Here is a 16,948-nt window from a genome sequence, read left to right as displayed (position 1 = left end):
AAAGATACATTGCCAAATCCCCTAGCTCAGCAGATCTTTCAACATCAGCCTCTGAGATTTCACTTTACAGCTGTATTCTGAACATATTCGTTAGCAGGCCAATTAGGTATTTCTCTGACAGCAGCCAATGTCATAGGGTCTTTGTTGAATTTATGTCACATCTTGTATTTATGAAAATGAATTGCATCCTTTGAAATTTCAAAAGATAATGAAGCATGGACCAGAGGAAACCATAAGAGGAAGACATAGCACAGAGTCTCCATGTCAATGCCTAGTTTTGATGGGGGTATTTGATTTCTAATGATAGTGATGGTTCTGTATGGCATGGAGGTCCAAAGAGGATCAAAAGGCAAACCTCCTGAATAGGAAAATCTAGAACAGTCTAATTTTTTTAAACTAAACTCATATGTACCACCCATTAATTCTTAGAAGAATTAAATCTAAAATTTTATCTTCTTTTACTTTGTACACAGACATATTAGAGCCCAAGGAAGGGCAGGGTTGAGCTGGCCACTCTGGTGAGCACCCACCCTGGGAGTCCACTTCACTGCAGCTCCACACTCAGCCTTTAAACCCTTTGAAGGGCTCCTTCAAGAGTTAACTTATGATGAACCCTGCTGTCTGGCTAGTCTCCTTTCATTTTTGTTCTTCTCTGTGTGGTTGTTGTTATTGTTATTATGATTATGATGGTGATGATGATGATGATTTCTATTCCCACTGTAGTCCTCTATTTAGCTGTTCATTCTTGAATTTGCTGGAGCTTTCCTTTGCATGGCCAAATCATCCAGATTTACTAGGCAGGGTTTAGGGTGAGCACTGACTGTCCCTTCTCCTCTCCTCCTTTATAAGATGTTCTCAAGATTTCCATCTTCCTCCATGTTCAACCAAGGAACCAACCCTGCTTTATACACATTCCCTTAATGGGTTTCTTCATTTAACAATGCACTGCAGCCACCCAAATCCCCAAACACACACAAAAACACACACAGAGCTGACAATGAGCCAAGTCCATATTTCTATAATGCCTGTCCTCTTTACCTGGAAGAAGTGGAATGTGGAATTGAGTCACACTCCCCAGCTGTGGGGTTTACCTTTTGTATGTGACCTACTTTTTCCTGCTTTGGAAACTTTTTTAAGGTCTTCACTTAGTGTGTCTCTCTCTCTCTCTCTCTCTCTCTCTCTCTCTCTCTCTCTCTCTCTCCCCTAAAATTTCACAACTATAGGCTTTGGTATTGTTTTTTTTTTTTCCAGTCATTATGTGAGTCAATGGATCCTTTCATTCTGAAAATTCTTGTCTGTCAAAACATTTTTTAAGTATCACACTTCTATTAGTTCACAGAAAATATCTGCAATTTCTCTGTTCGTTCTAATAGTTTGTTGCTCTACTCTTTTCATTATATATGGTATTCTGTTCTCTTTAATAGATGCAATATTTCCACTTATTGTGATGACCAGAAAATGTAATACAAGGCTTTTATTTAATATTCATTCCCACCTCTCTAAAGATCAAATAATTGTATTGAAACATATTTCACAATTCCCATGTTTTTGTTAAAAGCTAAACTGTAAGAGTTACAAGTTGAAAAGTTTTATTTTATGAACATCAAGACTGGGACAATATGTAATTATGTAAAATTGTTGATGTTCTTCAATAAGCTAGGGAAAACCCAGTTTCTGGCCTCTGATCACACAACCTTGGAGTGCTTGTGAAAATTGAGAGCACACGATATATTGTACAATTTTTTGTCTACCAAGGACACATTATTCTGAAAATGCATGCCTCCCACCCACATTTCTTCCAGTCCACAGTGACATGCTATAATCCTAATCAATATTTTAAATGAAAATATGGAAAGAAAAGAACTTCATATATGGGCAGAGTTTTTAAGGAGGGAGCAAGAGAGAGAGCAAGAAAGGAATGATCATGTGGATTAGAAATAGGCCAAATGATCTTTAAGTAAAATAAGTCCCTGCAAACAAATCCAAGTTAAAAAGCTCTTAGCAGTAGAGAAGTGGTGAGATATAGGAAGGGCAAAATAGTGAATCAGGATTGAGTTAATAATAAAATACCTTCTCAAATAATACAATTGCACCACATTACAACTGAATGACAGGACAAGGGAAGGCACTTCTGCATTAGATGGTACTGTCACTGAAGAGAATGGTACAGGACATTTAGTACAATCCTTATTTTTATAAGACCAAAAAAAAAAAAAAAGAGTCAATGATGTTCTCAGAAGTGGTTGGTGGCCCATACAGCAAGCATGCTGTTGTTCTAAGATCCAATTCTTACTCTCTTTAGTCCCACAAACTTCAATGTTCTCCCTATATATAGTAAATGGTCCTATGATGAGACACTCAATTAAATTACAATTTAAATCTCTAGGTGATAAATAATTGACAGATTCTCCTGGTAGCCCGTATAGTTTAATATGCAATTAAATAAAGTTTCAAAAAGACAATTCCAGATCTATATGATTTAAGTAGAACATTGTTTAGAGTAAAACATGAGATGCTACAGAGATGAACAATAAATGTAAGAATAAACAAAAAAAGAGAAAGCTGAGAACGTTTGTTATGGCAAATAAAGGAATTGGGGTTGTAAAGTCTAGAGAGGAGAAGGTCAAAGAACAAATTTGTACAACTAAAAGATGAATCTAGACCATCAGCCCTCATCTTCACACTGATAAAATTTAGTGAGAGGAAGGTGAATACAGATACAAACAAGAAACAGTTCTTGAGAGTGGATTAGTTTAATTTTGTCCCAGCCCTGGGTGAGGGAAAGAAGATGCTAACGGTAGATGAATCCCTAGACTTTTGGAGAAAAGAGATTAACACTTACATCCTAGTTACTTGAAAATTTTCTTGCAGGAATTCCTCTTACAATAGCATAACACCAGAGAGCAAGATTCCTCTTCTAATCCAGGGAATAATACATTCAGTTCTTCCAGGAAAAAGACACACTATAATGATTAAGCACACAGATTCAGAAGTCAGAACATATGGGTTCAAACCCCAGATTTCACCACTAGTTATGTGAATTCAAGCAAATTATGTTAAGATGCCTTGAGCTTCTCAATTACAATTGAGAAGCGGGGATTGCTAACCACCTCAGGATTTTTGAACAATTTTTGTGATACTACCCAGGCAATGTAAGTTATTATTGTCTCCCAAATCTCATGGTATCTGACATATTCTAATATTTCTAATATTATTTTTTTGGATAACTATTAAAATATCAGCATAAAATACTGATTTTAAAATTGCTTATTTAATTCATCACCAGATGGATTTAAGGCAGGAAATAATATAACTACAGATATTTAACATTTTTTTAATACATGAGAATGACTCTTGAGGTGAGCACCATCAGGGAATACTACCACTACCTTGCAATCATGACTGCATTGAACTTGTGAATTTTTGACCTTTACAACAGGCATTTGTTTGCTGTGAGTGGTGCAGGGCTCTTCATATGAGTGTTGGGCAGGCAGCTTTCCCATCATTTTTATTAGAAATCATAAACCCTCTAAATATAGGGTTCTACAAATACTCATAATGTACACTCTCAAAGCATAACTTGTTTTTAAATGCTGAGTCTTTGGGCTGTTAAATGAACTCTCTTTTGAAACAATGGCTAACTATATAAAGAATCTTGAATTACAAGCATAAATAAGAAAACATTCCTCAGGATGGTTTAGTAGCTAAAATGAAGAGTGGAGGAATGCCAAAAGTCTTAAAATTGTTTTGCGCAAGAATCTCAGTCAAGATTTTAATCTGTAAGTCTGGTGAAAAGACAGTCGGGGGGGAGACGCTCTGAGAGGCTTGAGAGGCTTGACTAATAAAGCACACCAATCAGTTCTAAAGTAACACAGTATAAATGCTCCTAGAAATAACTGCATTCTTCAAATTATGCAATTAAAAAAAAAAACAAGGTTTATGCAAAAAAAAAATAGGTTAGAGGCCTAATATTTCAAAATTTCATCAGCAACACATTTTTAAAAAAAGATAGAAACTTAATGAATATTAGGTTCACATATATCACATAGTTAAGAAATACAAAATTAATACAATACATATTTAACATTTTTTTTAATACATGAGAATGATTCTTGAGAAAAAGAACTTGAAAAAGAACTGATGTTCACTTGTGGAAGTGGGCAACAGAGGAGTTGCAGCAGTTCTACCGGATATAGTTGGGTGTGGCTTATAACACGGAATGAACTGAAGTAGCTGAAAGATGATCTAACGGCATGTATGTGTATGTATGTGTGTGTGTACATGTGTGTTGTATGCACACACATGCATTGTGTATTACCACCTGAATCAGTTCAGCTGGGCACATTTTTCTTTGTCCACCTACTCTTTCCCACATGTGAAACTGTACATAACCAAAAGCAAATTGAACTTCATGCTAAAATTATTTCTTAATATAACAATATTATATGGAAGGAAATTGTTTTTCAAAACAGATACTACATATGACCATATTACATATGAAAAACAGATAATATACAGTAGATAGATATAAATACTTTTAAGACTAAGAATAAGATTGCAAGAAAAGAAATGAAAATAACTAATGTCAAATATTCTAGAATTAAGGAACTTTTTGTATAACTTAGCTAATTAAAACTGGAAAGATTGGCACCTTGAAAGAAAAAAAAGAAATATTCCTGTCTCAGAATTTTCTTTGCTCTTTGACTTCCTTTTGTATGATGAATTCAACCATATACTAACGTATCTCTAAATAATCTCTTTTCTCTTAATATGATTTTTCCTTTTTCTTTTTCATCATCTTGAATTATTTTTTATTTCAAAAGTGTTTCTTCACCTAACAGTTTTTTTCTTTCTTCTAAACACAGAATTTTAATCTTAACTGTGAGAATAAAAATTAAAACTCTTTCACAACTTGTATATTTTACCATAATAAAATGGTAAGGCTAAAGAATTGGATCTTAGAACAACAGCATGCTTGTTGTATGGGCCATCAACCACTTCTGAGAATATCAATGACTATTTCTTTTAGTATTATAAAAATAATTGAAATGCTTATTTAAGATTTAAACACTTCTGTATCTGTACCTGTATGTTCTTACACACACACCTAGGCATACCTGTCTTGTGAAAAGGAGTGTGTCTTCTGGTTAAACATTTCTAGAATGTTTAATTTGTACAACCCACAGAGGTTTATTAAGTGCCTTTCTCAGCAGAATCATCATCACTAAATTCAGAAAATGTTTGGGAATATAATAGGTACTCAGCCAATAATTGTTGGTTAAGAAATAAATTAAAGAAAAACTCATTGAATATTATTTAGCATTTCTTTTTATTAATTAAAATAATATTTTCTAAAAAAATGCTTATACTATTTTAAAATGTAGACTAGATGATAAAAATTATAATGAAGCTCTTCATCTCTTCTGCTATTCTTCTTTTGGTGCCAGGAATTGAACTCAGGGGCACTCAACCACTGAGCCACATCCCCAGCCCTATTTTGTATTTTATTTAGAAATAGGGTCTCACTAAGTTGCTTAGCGCCTCACTTTTGCCAAGGCTGGCTTATGAACTCTTGATCCTCCTGCCTCAGCCTCCTGAGACTCTAGGATTACAGGTTTGTGCCACTGCGCCCAGCTACGGGTTTGCTTGTTTTAAGCTGCATTTATCAGACAGCTTTACACATCCATATATAAAAATGTACTTCAATTTTTAACAGCTACAGAGAATTTCATAATCCTAAATTTCAGGAAGAATGGGATTATAAAGTACCTAACTCACATATTTTTATTTGTTTGGATAAGTATTTTGTAGGTTTCTTTGACATGTACTAGACAGACCAAAATAGTATGAATATATCTATTTCTCAAAATTTTACCAAACCTTAATATTGATCTTTAAATAATTTGAAAACTGATGAATATTTAGGAAGATCTGTCAAACTAAACTATTTTATTTTCTACATTTTCATCCTGCTTCATTTTGAAAACAATTACTATATAAATGCAGTTAATTTTTTATTTACATATTTATATCTTTGTATATGAGTATATGCATATGTGTGTGTAAGCTCTATAAATAATTTGAAGGGAATCTAACATAATCTAACATAATGATGACAGAAAACAGGCAAAGCCCAGCATGTCCCATATTGTTACATTGATCAGACTCTGCATCGTCATGATTGAGCCAGTCAGGTTGCTTTCAAGTTACATTCATTGTCAATCAACCAGGTAAATATTCCATCCCAAATCATGCCACGGAGTTCCTCATTTAGAAAATGAATTTTTAACTGAAGTGATCTGCAATGTGTTAAGTCTCTTTTTGTTCGTGTGTGTATTTAAAGACTTGTCTGGGATAGAACAACAAAAGATAGGATGGTATCTATTTATTGTGGTAAATTTGATATTTCCTGATCTTAAGGTCTTCCCATAACATCATTACTTAGTTTTATCCAATACAGTGATCCATTTAATATTTTAAGTCATCATGCTACCAAAAAGCTTAAATAAGTATTTTGCCAACAGCACTCTACTTTAAGTGTACCAACATTCATTTTAAGTGGATAGTCTTAAAACTGCTAAAAAGTCTACACTTTTTAATACAGTATTGTAGACACAGCAAATACCCAGTTGTAATATTTATGATTGATGCTTCTCCTCCCCGTACCCTGGAAAAATCCTCTAATTTATCTGCATTTGTTTATTTTCAATTTTAAACACTTGATGCTTATTGGGGGTTTTATCAAGGTCTGGCCCACACTATGTGACTTCCCAACCGAACTTGGAAAGTTGGGTCCCTTGGGGACCCACTGTGCCTACATCATATTTCCTATTTCAGACCATGAGGCATTCTTTGTTTCTGTGTTTGCTTTATGTTTTCTGGTTTTCTTCTGGTAAACTAGTATTTTTCAGGCACTCCATTTTCAATTTACCTTAAACTTCTGACTCTACTTTCTGAATTTTCGTGCTTCTCTTTAAACTTCAGTCAAGCTGTCAACCCCACTTATTGAATGCCTGCTGTGAAAAGATACAAAAGGAATCAAGGCAACATTTTCTTTTCTTGAAGAATGTAAAATCTACTTGGTGAGACAAAACATACATTCCCATTAAAAGCACCTAAAGTGTACCAAAATAACCTGAAATAAGCAAGTATTAATTTAGCAAAACCATTATGTGTAGTCTGAAAGCATGCAATGCTATTTAGTACTGAATGAGATTGTTTAGGAATTTCCTTTTAGATCAGAGAGTTTTGAATCTCATCTTTCAGGCATTGTACATTTTTAAATAACAAATATTTTATGATTTCCTCATTATTATGCTAAAATGAAATTAATAGTTGTTAATTTCATTGTCAGAAGAAATTAATACCTCATCTGCAATGTGAGAATACAGCCAAATAATTTGTAATTAAATAAGATAAAATCGATCAGGTATATGCACACTAAAAGACAAGATTAAGTAGAATTAGATACTGGTCCTACATGTGATGACTACAAATGTGTCGATGACATGAAAATCAAGGGCAGCAATGTGGTTTCCAAAGAGTTGACTGACATTTGGTAAGACTCAAAGAAAAAAAAAATTCCCCTTAGTTTATACATGAGTCATACTCATGAGAAAATCCAGTATGCATTAGAACTGTAAATCAAATACACTTCCAAACAAATTGTTAGTTTTTTTTATGTTAAAAGGGTTAAATTCTGGCCTGAATTATTAGGAAGAACAGTGGTTATTCAAATAAGATGGAAGACCAGGGACATTTATTGTATAATGCTGTCTTTACTCTGAAGGGTGTCTAGTACCTTGCCCTCACTTCCCTGCCCAATCATGTGACAACTGAACACACCTCATCCCTTGGGGACTCACTGTGCCTGTTCTCAATAACTCCAAGTAGAAGAGAGATAAGATCTTTAATGATAAGTGGACTAAAAAATCACAGACTGCCTTCTTTCACTTCCATGGGATCTTAAACCTTGTTTGTGTCAAAATCATATGGAAAACTTCTAATTTTCTATTTAACACGCATTTGCATAGTTCTAATTATGCCTGAAAGATACTTTCTCATTTAATCCACATAAACAGACTTTTAAGGTAAACATCCTTGTTATTTCCATTTTGTAGATTAGGAAACTTGAACACTGAGATGTGAAGCGATTTACCCTCATACACTACTAAAGAATAGGGAAGCCAAAATTCAAATCTGTGTTTTGGTTTCAGGATAAATGCTAAACACCACAGTATGCAGCAGACATCTAGAACCTATCCACATTGGTTTGAATTCAGTAAATCTGAGATAAGCGCTGAGAAACCTATAGGTATTTGAGCAAGACTCACCTATACTGAGGAGTGCACTGACTTAGTGTTTGAGAACCACAGCACTGTAGCATATCTTAGAGCAACAGGAGGCGTGTACAGCTAGACTTGCATCTCTGTGTTGAGTGTAATGAGGAAGTGGAAGTAAGTGGGTGGAGAACAATTCATGCACAACCTTGAATTCAGGCTAATTCAGGTCACATCGCTTTTAAAAAATGACTACTAGGGAACTATGTATTCAGATAGAGCCCTAATATCCAGAGTACACAAAGAACTCAAAAAATTAGACAATAAGAAAACAAATAACCCAATCAACAAATGGGCCAAGGACCTGAACAAACACTTCACAGAGGAGGACATACAATCAATCAACAAGTACATGAAAAAATGCTCACCATCTCTAGCAGTCAGGGAAATGCAAATCAAAAACACCCTAAGATACCATCTCACCCCAGTAAGATTGGCAACCATTATGAAGTCAAACAACAACGAGTGCTGGCGAGGATGTGGGGAAAAGGGTACTCTTGTACATTGCTGGTGGGACTGCAAATTGGTGCAGCCAATTTGGAAAGCAGTATGGACATTCCTGGGAAATCTGGGAATGGAACCACCATTTGACCCTGCTATTGCCCTTCTCGGACTATTCCCTGAAGACCTTAAAAGAGCACACTACAGGGATACTGCCACATCGATGTTCATAGCAGCACAATTCACAATTGCTAGACTGTGGAACCAACCCAGATGCCCTTCAATAGATGAATGGATTAAAAATTGTGGCATTTATACACCATGGAGTATTATGCAGCACTAAAAAATGACAAAATCATGGAATTTGCAGGGAAATGGATGGCACTAGAGCAGATTATGCATAGTGAAGCTAGCCAATCCCTAAAAAACAAATACCAAATGTCTTCTTTGATATAATGAGAGCAACTAAGAACAGAGTAGGGAGGAAGAGCAGGAAGAAAAGATTAACATTAAACAGAGACATGAGGTGGGAGGGAAAGGGAGAAAAAAGGGAAATTGCATGGAAATGGAGGGAGACCCTCATTGTCATACAAAATTACATATAAGAGGTTGTGAGGGGAATGGGATAATAAACAAGGAGGGAAATGAATTACAGTAGATGGGATAGAGAGAGAAGATGGGAGGGGAGGGGAGGGGGGATAGTAGAGGATAGGAAAGGTAGCAGAATACAACAGTTACTATTATGGCAGTATGTAAAAATGTGGATGTGTAACCAATGCGATTCTGCGATCTGTATTTGGGGTAAAAATGGGAGTTCATAACCCACTTGATTCTAATGTATGAAATATGATATGTCAAGAGCTTTGTAATGTTGTGAACAACCAATAAAAAAAAAGAAAAAAAAAAGAAAATGTAGCACCAAAGGAAGAGTATGAACGGCATTAATAAACATGAAAATTGTAGTAAGCATAAGGTATTCAGCAAATACATAAAGATATATAAATCAAAGCAGGGAAAAATTAGATCTGATGCATGATGTGAAAAAAAGAGAGTATCATCTAACTAGCCACTGAATAGCTTTCAATTATGAAGCTCACAAGCCAATTAGATGATTGTAGGATGATAGATGGAACACCAGCCCTGGGAGTTAGAAAGTACTTTTGAAAGCATTAAGTCAGGGATCAGGCAGAGAGGGAAGCAGAATATTTCTAGTAGGGAGTGATAGGGAGGGTTTCCAACTAGACTGTGCACTGAGAGCAGCTATGACTCTGTTCCAAGCAATTACTCCTATCATTATGCCACCCTGGTGTCTGTAAATATTCAACTTTTAAAGACAGACTAGAAATTCAGATTTCAATCAAATACTTCACCATGTTTTCCTCAAAATGTATTTCGGAAATTTTATCAAGTAATTTGTAGAAATTTGGATCCGGTGTATTTTTCACCTCTTCTAGTTTTTTGTTTTTGTTGTTGTTGTTTGTTTTTGTTTTTGTTTTTTGGTGAGGGAGTGGAAGGGGTACCAGGCATTAAACTCAGCGACACTCAACCACTGAGCCACATCCCCAGCATCCCCCCCTTTTTTTCTTATTTTGTATTTTATTTAGAGGCAGAGTTTCACTGAGTTGCTTAGCCCCTTGCTTTTGCTAAGGCTGGCTTTGAACTTCCAATCCTCCTGCCTCAGCCTCTCCAGCCACTGGAATTGTAGGAATTTGTCCAGCTCTTCTACTTTTTATATAAGTAATGTCTGACTTCATAAAGTCTTTTTTTTTTTGTAGATGGACAGAATGCCTTTATTTTATTTATTTTTAAGTGGTGCTAAGGATTGAACCCAGTGCCCCAAAAATGCTGGGCAAGCACTCTACCACTGAGCTACAGCCCCAGCCCTTCCTAGAGTATGGCGGATACTCTTTTACTAGTTCGTCATTGATGACAGTTTACAATAAACAGAACTTGCTGTTCCACCTGTAGTAATCCCTGTATTTCTAATGGCTGGTGTTAATAAATGACATGATCTAGGGCTCCGGAGGGATTAGGTCCAGACTCATGCCTTATGTTCAGCAGGCATCCAACCTTCACTAATTCACTTAAAATTTCTTGTTTACTCTGTAAATTGGAATTTATAATTCCTAATCTATGTTCCCCTCAAAGCTACTATAAAAGTCAAAATGCAATGTATATCAAACTATTGAAGCTATTCACAAATACAGTACAGTGTGACCATCACTGGACTAAAATTAGGAAATCTAGTCACTTAGTACAGTGCTCAGTTTTCTAACCTGTGAAATGAGAAGGTTAATTTAGAGCAGTCTTCTCTGATAGAAATATAATAGGAGCCACATTTGTAACTAAATATTCTAGAGTATATATTGCAAAAGGGAGAAGGGCCAGGGTAAAACATATTTAGTCAATGTGCCTAAAACTGAATTATTTTTCATTTTGTCATGCAAAGTTTCTCTCTCTCTCTCTCTCTCTCTCTCTCTCTCTCTCTCTCTCTCTCTCTCTCTTTCTGTACCAGGGAGCGCTTAACCACTAAACCACCTCCTCAGCCTTCTTCATTTTTTATTTTGAGATACAATCTCGCTAAGTTGTTCAGGGCCTCATTAAGTTGCTGAGGATGATCATGAACTTCTGATGCTCCTGTCTCAGCCTCCTGAACCCATAGGATTAAAGTTGTGTGCAGCCACACTTGGTTCAAGCAACGTCTTTGATATCGGATATGTATTTTATACTTCTAGCATGTTTCAGTTTGGATTAGTCACATTCCAGATGTTTGACAGCCACAGGTAGCAGTGGCTGTTTGTGGGACTTCAAGGTCCCCTTTGAATCTTAACTTTCTTTTCTTTGAAGATGTTCTTTGAAATGTAAATATCAGGGGAATAAATAGCTGGAGGTACATTTTCAGAAAAAAAAAAAGATACTTCCCTAGCTAATTACATGCTTGCTAATTTTATTATGCTGTCCAAATTACAAGCAACTGAAACAATCGTGCATTATTATATGTATGTCATTAAGTCTCACTCTTTCTATAGGGCAAAAACTTAAATGTATGTCAAGATGAGTTAAGTAAGGTCTTCAACAGTTTTTTTTTTATTATTATTATTATAAGTTGCTTAGCACAGCACTTTTGTTGAAGCTGCCTTTGAACTTGTGATCCTCCTGTCTCAGCCTCCCAAGCTGCTAGGACCACAGGCATATGCCACCGTGCCCAGAAGGGTCCCTTCACACTTTATTCCACAGAGCCCACAGCCACAAGGCATCTAGCTGGGTATTTGCAAGGTGGCCACCTTCATGGACTGTTTCTCCCAAGCACATTTAAACCTGTCTCCTCTATGGAGTCATCAACCCAAGTAATTTAGTTTAGCCTGCCCCATATATGTTTTCTTTCTGTCAATTCTCTAAGTACATGTACATGACTACTTGTTTTACATTTCCTGTTTATCTGGAAGTCCTAACTCTTTATGTGTGTGGAGGGCGGGAGGGACCAGGGATAGAACCCCTGAGCTACATTTCCCACCTTTTTAATTTTATTTTTTTTTCCTCTCCTGATTTTTTTTTATTGTTGGTCATTCAAAACATTACATAGTTCTTAATATATCATATTTCACAGTTTGATTCAAGTGAGTTATGAACTCCCATTTTTACCCCGTATACAGACTGCTGTATCACATCAGTTACACTTCCATTGATTTACATATTGCCATTCTAGTGACTGATGTATTCTGCTGTCTATCCTATTCTCTACTATCCCCCTCCCCTCCCCTCCCCTCCCCTTTTCTCTCTCTACCCCCTCTACTGTAAATTATTTCTTCCACTTGTATCATTTTTCTCTTACCCCTCCTTTCCTCTTATATGTAATTATGTATAACCCTGAGGATCACCTTCCAATTCCATGCAGTTTCCATTTTCTCTCCCTTTCCCTCCCACCTATCATCCCTGTTTAATGTTAATCTTCTTCTCAAGCTCTTCGTCCCTACCCTGTCCTTGGTTACTCCCCTTATATCAAAGAAGTCATTTGGCATTTGTTTTTTAAGGATTGGCTAGCTTCGCTTAGCATAATCTGCTCTAATGCCATCCATTTCCCTCCAAATTCTATGATTTTGTCATTTCTTAATGCAGAGTAATACTCCATTGTGTATAAATGCCACATTTTTTTATCCATTCATCTATTGAAGGGCATCTAGGTTGGTTCCACAATCTTGCTATCGTGAATTGTGCTGCTATGAACATTGATGTAGCAGTGTCCCTGTAGCATGCTCTTATTAGGTCTTTAGGGAATAGACCGAGAAGGGGAATAGCTGGGTCAAATGGTGGTTCCATTCCCAACTTTCCAAGAAATCTCCATACTGCTTTCCAAATTGGCTGCACCAATTTGCAGTCCCACCAACAATGAACAAGTGTACCCTTTTCCCCGCATCCTCGCCAGCACTTGTTGTTGTTGGACTTCCTAATGGCTGCCAATCTTACTGGAGTGAGATGGTATCTTAGGGTGGTTTTGATTTGCATTTCTCTGACTGCTAGAGATGGTGAGCATTTTTTCATGTACTTGTTGATTGATTGTATGTCCTCCTCTGAGAAGTGTCTGTTCAGGTCCTTGGCCCATTTATTGATTGGGTTATTTGTTATCTTATTGTCTAATTTTTTGAGTTCTTTGTATACTCTGGATATTAGGGCTCTATCTGAACTGTGTGGAGTAAAGATTTTTTCCCAGGATGTAGGCTCCCTGTTTACCTCTCTTATTGTTTCTTTTGCTGAGAAAAAACTTTTTAGTTTGAGTAAGTCCCATTTGTTGATTCTAGTTGTTAACTCTTGCACTATGGATGTCCTATTGAGGAATTTGGAGGCCGACCCCACAGTATGTAAATCATAGCCAACTTTTTCTTCTATCAAACGCCGTGTCTCTGATTTAATATCAAGTTCCTTGATCCATTTTGAGTTAACTTTTGTGCATGGCGAGAGAAAGGGATTCAGTTTCATTTTGATGAATATGGATTTCCAGTTTTCCCAGCACCATTTGTTGAAGATGCTATCCTTCCTCCATTGCATGCTTTTAGCTCCTTTATCAAATATAAGATAGTTGTAGTTTTGTGGATTGGTTACTGTGTCCTCTATTCTGTACCATTGGTCCACCCACCTGTTTTGGTACCAGTACCATGCTGTTTTTGTTACTATTCCTCTGTAGTATAGTTTGAAGTCTGGTATCGCTATACCGCCTGATTCACTTTTCCTGCTTAGCATTGTTTTTGCTATTCTGGGTCTTTTATTATTCCATATGAATTTCATGATTGTTTTATCTATTTCTACAAGAAATGCTGTTGGGATTTTGATTGGCATAGCATTGAACTTATAGAGAACTTTTGGTAATATCGCCATTTTGATGATGTTAGTTCTGCCTATCCATGAACAGGGTATATTTTTCCATCTTCTGAGGTCTTCTTCTATATCTTTCTTTAGGGTTCTGTAGTTTTCATTGTATAGGTCTTTCACCTCTTTTGTTAGGTTGATTCCCAAGTATTTTATTTTTTGGGGGGATATTGTGAATGGAGTAGTTGTCCTCATTTCCGTTTCAGAGGATTTGTCGCTGATATACAGGAATGCATTTGATTTATGCGTGTTGATTTTATATCCTGCCACTTTGCTGAATTCATTTATTAGCTCTAATAGTTTCTTTGTAGACCCTTTTGGGTCTGTTAGGTATAGAATCATATCATCTGCAAATAGTGATAATTTAAGTTCTTCTTTTCCTATTTTTATGCCTTTAATTTCTTTCGTCTGTCTAATTGCTCTGGCCAGTGTTTCGAGGACTATGTTGAACAGAAGTGGTGAGAGAGGGCATCCCTGTCTTGTACCAGATCTTAGAGGGAATGCCTTCAATTTTTCTCCATTCAGAATGATGCTGGCCTGTGGCTTATCATAGATTGCTTTTACAATGTTGAGGTATGATCCTGTTATCCCTAATTTTTCTAGAGTTTTGAACATAAAGGGATGCTTTACTTTGTCGAATGCTTTTTCTGCATCTATCGAGATGATCATATGGTTCTTATTTTTAAGTCTATTGATGTGGTGAATAACATTTATTGATTTCCGTATATTGAACCAGCCTTGCATCCCAGGGATGAATCCTACTTGATCATGGTGTATAATTTTTTTGATATGTTTTTGAATCCGATTCGCCAGAATTTTATTGAGGATTTTTGCATCTATGTTCATTAGAGATATTGGTCTGTAGTTTTCTTTCTTTGAAGTGTCTCTGTCTGGTTTAGGCATCAGGGTGATGTTGGCCTCGTAGAATGTATTTGGAAGTTATCCCTCTTTTTCTATTTCCTGAAATAGCTTGAAAAGTATTGGTGTTAGTTCCTCTTTAAAGGTTTTGTAAAACTCTGCTGTATACCCATCCGGTCCTGGGCTTTTCTTAGTTGGTAGTCTTTTGATGGTTTCTTCTATTTCCTCTATTGTTATTGGTCTGTTTAGGTTGTCTATATCTTCCTGACTCAATCTGGGCAGATCATATGACTTAAGAAATTTATCGATGCCTTCACTATCTTCTATTTTTTGAAGTATAAGGATTCAAAATAGTTTCTGATTATCGTCTGTATTTCTGAAGTGTCTGTTGTGATATTGCCTTTTTCATCCCGTATGCTAGTAATTTGGGTTCTCTCTCTTCTTCTCTTCGTTAGCATGGCTAAGGGTTTGTCGATTTTATTTATTTTTTCAAAGAACCAACTTTTAGTTTTGTCAATTTTTTCAATTGTTTCTTTTGTTTCGATTTCATTAATTTCAGCTTTGACTTTAATTATTTCTTGCCTTCTACTGCTTTTGCTGTTGTTTTGCTCTTCTTTTTCTAGGATTTTGAGATGAAGTATGAGATCATTTATTTGTTGGTTTTTTTCTTTTTTTAAGGAATGAGCTCCAAGCAATGAATTTTCCTCTTAGAACTGCTTTCAATGTGTCCCATAGATTCCGATATGTTGTGTCTGTGTTTTCATTTAACTCTAAGAAGTTTTTAATTTCCTCCTTAATGTCTTCTATAACCCATTCATCATTCAGTAACCTATTGTTCATTCTCCAAGTGATGCATGATTTTTCCTTCCTTCTTTTATCGTTGATTTTCAGTTTCAATCCATTATGATCAGATAAGATGCATGGCATTATCTCTACTCCTTTATATTGTCTAAGAATTGCCCTGTGACATAATATATGATCTATTTTTGAGAAGGATCCATATGGTGCTGAGAAAAAAGTGTAACTACTTGATGTTGGGTGGTATATTCTATATATGTCAATTAAGTCTAGGTTGTTAATTGTGTTATTGTGTTCTATAGTTTCCTTATTTAACTTTTGTTTGGAAGATCTGTCCAGTGGTGAGAGAGGTGTGTTGAAGTCTCCCATGATTATTGTATGGTGGTCTATTAGACTCTTGAACTTGAGAAGAGTTTGCTTGATGAACATAGCTGCTCCATTGTTTGGGGCATATATATTTATGATTGTTATGTCTTGTTGGTGTATGGTTCCCTTGAGCAGTATGCAGTGTCCCTCATTATCCCTTTTGATTAACTTTGGCTTGAAATCTATTTTATTTGATATGAGTATGGACACTCTTGCTTGTTTCCGCAGTCCATATGAGTGGAATGATTTTTCCCAGCCTTTCACCTTCAGTCTATGTATATCTTTTCCTATCAAATGTGTCTCCTGTAGGCAGCATATTTTTGGGTCTTGTTTTGTGATCCATTCAACTAGCCTGTGTCTCTTAATTGGTGAGTTTAAGCCATTAACATTTAGGGTTATTATTGAGATATGGTTTGTTCCTCCAGCCATATTTGTTTATTAATGTTACTAAACCTGATTTGTTTTCCTCTTTGATTACTTTCCCCCCTTTACTGTCCTACCTCCCACTGTTGGTTTTCAATGTTATTTTCGATTTCCTCTTCCTGTAATGTTTTGCCAAGGATTTTTTGAAGAGATGGTTTTCTAGCTGTGAATTCTTTTAACTTTTGTTTATCGTGGAAGGTTTTAATTTCATCTTCCATCCTGAAGCTTAATTTCGCCGGATACACGATTCTTGGTTGGAACCCATTTTTTTTCAGTGTTTGAAATATGTTATTCCAGGATCTTCTAGCTTTCAGAGTCTGTGTTGAGAGATCAGCTGTTATCCTGATTGGTTTTCCCCCTAA

The sequence above is a fragment of the Spermophilus citellus genome, assembly GCF_964194105.1.
Source record: "Spermophilus citellus genome assembly, chromosome: 13".
Taxonomy (NCBI): Eukaryota; Metazoa; Chordata; class Mammalia; order Rodentia; family Sciuridae; genus Spermophilus; species Spermophilus citellus.
Note: the sequence above shows the minus strand (reverse complement) of the source record.